The sequence below is a fragment of the Humulus lupulus genome, chromosome 6, assembly GCF_963169125.1.
Source record: "Humulus lupulus chromosome 6, drHumLupu1.1, whole genome shotgun sequence".
NCBI classification, from domain to species: domain Eukaryota; kingdom Viridiplantae; phylum Streptophyta; class Magnoliopsida; order Rosales; family Cannabaceae; genus Humulus; species Humulus lupulus.
Genome location: NC_084798.1, coordinates 18,784,035 through 18,790,670, shown reverse-complemented (window position 1 = coordinate 18,790,670; position 6,636 = coordinate 18,784,035).

The window sequence follows — 6,636 nt, the reverse complement described above, 5'->3', positions numbered from 1 at the left end:
TCCCCAACACGGCTGCGGTCATCGAGCTGCCCAGCCACCCCAACGACTTCAAAGATCAATTCTTTATGTCGACGGGGTTCCGAAACTGCGAGCTCCACTACTTCAATCGTCCTCGTAAGTGTTTTTCAACCTTAGCTCGTAAGTTATGTATTGGTTAGCTTCCCCTATATCCATTTCTGACTTAGGATAATTCTGCAGCTATCTTCGCGAGGACAGAGAAATATGTGATCCTCGGCAGCCAGTACGAGACACTGGCGGGCTTGCCCCCCAGTGAAAAGGACTACCGTCAGCTCGTGACAGACGAGACAATGGTGGCCTGTAAGCTGATTTCCCCAGGCCAGACTCTGAACTTAAGGAGGCCCCGGGCGCTTCCCCCTGCTCGCGATATGAGGCCTATCATCGTGGAGGAGGTCACGGGGGATGAATATGAGGAGGACGAAGTGCCTCTCGTGAGGAGGAAGCGGGCGTTGGAGATCGCCCAAAGAACGGACGAGGAGAGGATCCGGTCTGGAGCAGCCGCAGGTCCTTCTAGCCAAGGTAACCCCTCATGTTTAGGAATTTAGATAGGGCCGCTGCCGACCCCCGGCTAGCTAGGTTCAATCCCAGACAGCTCGTCCAACTTCACCAAAGTGATCTGGACCTGGATACAACCCTGCTCCACTGTGTTGACTAACTCATGCTGGATTACCAAGATAGCCGCCCTAGGGGTACCGTAGTCGTAGATAACACCCTAGCCTTTAGGTCGATCCTATTTGAACAGTATGGGACCAACCTTCGGTCATGGCCATCACTCCGGAGGGGTGCCGTAGCTCCGAGACTTAGGCAATATGTAGAAGAGTCTAGCCCTGAGCCAGCCTCGGATCCAGAACTCGCGCCAGCTCGAGAAGTAATTGACTTAGATTCTCCCGCAGGAGCTCCGGGGCCGATGGTCGTAACCATAGGTTCTTCTTCTAGCTCGGGGGGTAGGATTCCCTTTAGCATACATATATACTTGAATTTCTCTTTTTTCCCCTTTGCTTTTGTTTTTGCATGACTGCTAACTTTTGTACTAACCATATCTTTGTTTTGACAGAAGAGATGTCTCAGCCAGGAGGGAGTCTGCGAGCTGCGTTCGCCGGGGGGAATTCCTCAGCCGGGGTCTCTGGGCCCAAAATGAAAAAGCTCCAGACGTCGAAGAAAGCCGCTGGGACCCCAACCAAGTCTCATGCGAAGGAAAAAGAGCAGCCCCCAGCCGCCTAGGTCGTAGAAACTGTTCCTTCTGCTATAGGGGGGAGCAGCATGCCCCCACCCCCTCCGCGAGCTCCGGCCCTCGTCCGGGACACAGGGGCGGAGCCCAGGGCTTCGGCAATTGCACCTTCCGAGGTGCGCATCCCGGTTGATCCCCAGGACCTAGAGAAGATTCCAGAGACCTTCCGGGGGACGGTGTATGAGACGGCGAACTACGCCGTCAGCCACATCTATAAATTCAATGAGACAGAGCTGAGGGCCATCGAAACAAGGAGCCCGGTGGGCGTGCTGGAATCTTCTTTGGGCATGGCCCTAACGGTAAGCTGAACCCACCCTTTTATGGTTTTTGATTATCATGCCTTGCCCTGTTTTTTCTTTTCTAAGGCATTCGCCTCTCCGTTTTCGCAGAGCGTCGTTGCCCTTCATTGGAGCATAGCCAGGACCAAGGCCCAGCTCGAGGATATGAGGAGCGAGCACCAGGCGGTTGTGGCCACTCACCAGACTTCCTTGCAGACGAATAAGGATGCCCTGGAGGCTGCGCAGGCCGAGCTGGAAGAAGCCCGTCCCAAGCTGCAAGAGCTCGAGACTACCAAAGCCGCCCTCGCCGTTGCGCGGGCAGACCTAGACACTGCGAAGGCTGAGGCCAAGGCCGTCCTGGGCCGAGCAGGCAACTTAGGGCACCGCCATGGAGGATATGTTCTACCATTGCTGGGCCTATAACCAGGACGCCGACTTCTCCTTCTTGGCAGCGGACGTCTTGGAGCCCTTGCTGGAGGGGTTCAAAGCTCGCCTTGAGAAAGAGGCACCTTCCAAGGCCGGGGATGTCTCCGGCGCAGCTGAGCAGGGCGAGACGGTGACCTCCAAGGGGCCAACTGGTGGAACCTAGGGCCTTTCCATTTTGCTCCCGCTCTTTCATTCTTAATTTTTTGTTGTAACTTTTGCATGAGGTGTTCCCACCTCGAGACAATTAATTTTTACCTTTAATTGGTTTACTCCCTTTTGCCTCTACGCATTTCAGTTACTATTTTTTCAAAAACTTAGTTTGTGTTAATTTTTATCAATATCTCATGCTCTTCAAGAAAAACAACGATCAATCAATTTAAATTTACTTCTAAGTTTTATGACCCGGTTATATCCAGGAACTTAATTTGAAAACTTAGTTCGTGTTAATTGTTATCAATATCTCGTGCTCTTTAGAAAGAACAACGATCAATCGATTTAAATTAACTTCTATGTTTTATGACCTGGTTATATCCAGGAACTTAATTTGAAAACTTAGTTCGTGTTAATTTTTTATCAATATCTCGTGCTCTTTAGGAAGAACAACGATCAATCGATTTAAATTAACTTCTAAGTTTTATGACCTGGTTAACTCCAGGAACTTAATTTGAAAACTTAGTTTGTGTTAATTTTTATCAATATCTCGTGCTCTTTAGGAAGAACAACGATCAATCGATTTAAATTAACTTCTAAGTTTTATGACCTGGTTAACTCCAAGAACTTAATTTGAAAACTTAGTTCGTGTTAATTTTTATCAATATCTCGTGCTCTTTAGGAAGAACAACGATCAATCGATTTAAATTAACTTCTAAGTTTTTTGACCCGGTTATATCCAGGATAGGACTTAGTTCGCGTTAATTTTTATCAATATCTCATGTCTTTTAAGAAAGACAACGATAAATCGATTTGAATTAACTTCTAAGTCTTTAAGGCAATCTGGTTAAATCCAGGTACCATGTGCCCCCCAAAGTAACTGGGAAAGGGTCTTACGTGGTTACTTTAGATTACACTTGTAAACATGTACAATCATAAGCGAAAAGTTAATTCTCATTGCTTAATACATAAAAAATGACCATTTAGGCCTTACAAGGAAATCATTGATAATATCTCTTCAAATGGATGGCGTTCCAAGTTCGTGGGACTGCCCCTCCATCAAGACGAGCTAACTTGTAAGTTCCTTCTTTAATGACCTCGATGACTTGATATGGCCCTTCCCAGTTCGGTCCCAATACTCCATCTTTGGGATCCTTACAGGCTAAGAAAACTCTCCTGAGGACCAGGTCGCCAACGCTAAAGGCGCGCTTCTTGACTTTTGAGTTAAAATAGCGAGTGCTTTTCTGCTGATAATGGGCGAGCTGGAGTTGCGAATCTTCTCGTCTTTCATCAACCAAGTCAAGGGAAGCGCAAAGTAGCTCGTGGTTGCGGTCCTGGTCATATGACTGGACCCTATGCGAAAGTACCTTAATCTCCACAGAGAGGACTGCCTCACTCCCAAAGGTCAGGGAAAAAGGAGCATGACCTGTAGGAGTCCGATATGAGGTCCGGTATGCCCAGAGAACCTGGGGGAGCTGTTCTGGGCAGACCCCCTTCGCTTCGTCTAGTCTCTTCTTAAGGCTCGCCTTTAACGTCTTGTTGACAGCCTCGACCTGGCCGTTCGCCTGAGGATAGGCCACGAAGGAGAAACTTTTCAAAATTCTGTGTCTTTTGCAAAATTCGGTGAAGAGGTCGCTGTCGAACTGAGTCCCATTGTCGGAAACGATCTTCTTGGGCAGCCCGAATCAGCAGATAATGCTCTGAACCACGAAGTCGAGGAATTTTTTGGAAGTTATTGTTGCTAAAGGTTCTGCCTCAGCCCACTTCGTAAAGTAGTCGATGGCCACCACGGCGTAACGGACCCCGCATTTTCTAGTAGGGAGGGCGCCAACCAAGGCAATCCCCCAAATTGCAAACGGCCATGGGGACGAGATCATCTTCAGCTCGACTGGAGGAGCTCGGGCAACTGTGGCGAATCGCTGGCACTTGTCGCACTTCTTCACATATGAGATCGAGTCCTTGGACAGAGTGGGCCAGTAATATCCTTGCCTCAGGACCTTTAAAGCCAAGCTTTTCCCCCCAGTGTGATCTCCGCAAAAACCCCATGCACCTCCTGCAGGATGGCCTTTGCTTCGCCTGGAAGAACACATCGTAGGAGAGGTAGGGAGTGCCCACGTCGGTATAATACCCCATCTACTATCGTATACCTGGGTGCTTGATACAGTATCCGCCCTTCAGGTAGCTTTCCCTCGACAAGATACTCAAGGATGGGGGTCATCCAGGTCGGCCTGGCGTCGATCATCTCGACCTCCGTCCTGGCTTCTTCTATACTCGGTTTCTCCAAGAATTCTATTGGCACTAACCCCAAGGTCTCCGTCTCTCCGGAGGTGATGAGCTTGGCAAGAACGTCTGCGTTAGCATTCTACTCCCGAGGTATCTGCTCGATCGAGCCTTGCCCAAACGCGGACAGTTCCATTTTTACCTTTGCCAGGTAGGCAGCCATCTTGGGTCCCCGTGCTTGATATTCGCCCAGAACCTGGTTTACCATGAGCTGGGAGTCACTGAAGCACTGGACGGAGCTCGCCTTCATCTCCTGGGCTATCCTCAACCCGGCCAGCAAAGCTTCGTATTCAGCCTCGTTGTTGGACGCCTTGAATCTGAATCTCAGCGCCGAATGGAATCTATGTCCCTCAGGGGATATCAAAATGATTCCAACTCGAGAGTCGTTCTCGTTGGATGAACCATCCACGAAGATCCTCCACGACGCCTGGGACGAGGTGACCTGGGGTGAGTCTTCTGTAGGATCCTCCCGGAATCCTATGCACTCTGCTACAAAATCGGCCAGGGCTTGACTTTTTATAGCAGTTCGTGGGGTGTACAAAATTTCGAACTGACTGAGTTCGATAGCCCACTTTAACAGACGTCCCGATGCTTCAGGTTTTTGCAAAACCTTCCTTAAAGGCTGATTGGTCATGACGTGTATTGAGTGGGACTGGAAGTACGGCCTGAGCTTTCGCGAGGCCGTGATAAGGCAGAACGCCAATTTCTCCATCAACGGGTACCGGGATTCAGCTCCGAGAAGTCTCTTGCTGATGTAGTAAACTGGTTTCTGAACCCGGTCTTCTTCCCGGACTTATACGACACTAGCTGCATCCTCTGTGACAGCTTGGTAGAGAAAAAGAGGGTCTCTTGCTTTTGGTTTGGATAGTACGGGTGGCTCGGCCAGATGTGCCTTCAGGTCGAGGAAAGCGCTTTCGCACTCTTCTGTCCATTCGAACTTCTTATTTCCTCGGAGCAGGTTGTAGAATGGCAAGCACTTATCGGTGGATTTCGAAATAAACCGATTGAGGGCTGCCACCCTTCCTGTCAGGCCTTGGACATCCTTGCGCGACCTGGGTGAGGGAAGCTCGAGCAATGATCTGATCTTGTCGGGGTTTGCCTCGATTCCTCGGGTATTGACGATGAAACCCAGGAATTTTTCCGATGCGACTCCAAAAGTGCACTTCTGTGGATTAAGACTCATGCCATACTCCTGTAGTATCTTGAAGCATTCTTCCAGGTCGGAAACATGGTTATCGACAGTCTTTGACTTGACTAGCATGTCATCAACGTACACTTCCATGTTTTTTCCGATCTGGTCTGCGAACATTTTGTTTAATAACCTCCGGTAGGTAGCACCGGCATTCTTCAGCCCAAACGGCATGACCTTGTAACAATAAACGTTAGTCGGGGTCATGAAGCTGGTGTGCTACTGGTCCGCCGGATTCATGGCGATCTGATTGTAGCCTGAGTACGCGTCCATGAAGGACATAAGCTCGTGCCCCGCCGTGGCATCCACCAATTGGTCAATCCTTGGCAATGGAAAACAATCCTTGGGGCAGGCTTTATTCAGGTCGGAGAAGACGATGCAGGTCCGCCACTTCTCGTTGGGCTTCAGGACCAACACGGGGTTGGCGACCCAAATCGAAAACTTAGCTTCTCGGATAAAGCCGCACTTTTTGAGTCGGGCTACTTCTTCCTCTAAGGCTTCAGCTCGGGTTGTTCCTAGGCATCTCTGCTTCTGGGACTTTGCAGGAACGCTTTTATCCAGATGAAAGGTGTGCATGATGACACTCGGACTGATTCCCACCATATCCTCGTGTGATCACACAAACACAACCAGGTTGTCCCGCAGAAATTTAGTCAGCTCTGCCTTCCTACTGCTACAAAGGTTTTTCCTGAGCTTGACCATCTGTGATGGGTTCTGCAGATCGATGTTTACTTCTTCAAGCTCCTCAATAGCCTGGAGCCCGGACCTGTCCTTGCCTATTCGGAAGTCAATATCCTCACTTAAGACAATATTTTCCCTTTCGGCGCTTTGAGGTTTTTCAATCTCAGGATGAGCTAAGGGTTCCTGAGATTCCTCTTCACTACTTTGGATGGCCATTGCCAACTGCCCGGGTTTCGATTTTCCCTTCATGGAAATGTTGTAGCATTCCCTGGCAGCGAGCTGATCGCCACGGACAGTGCTTATTCCCGTGGAGGTAGGAAATTTCATCGCGAGGTGGCGAATGGAAGTGGCGGCCTCAAAGGCTATGAGTGTGGGCCTTCCCAAAA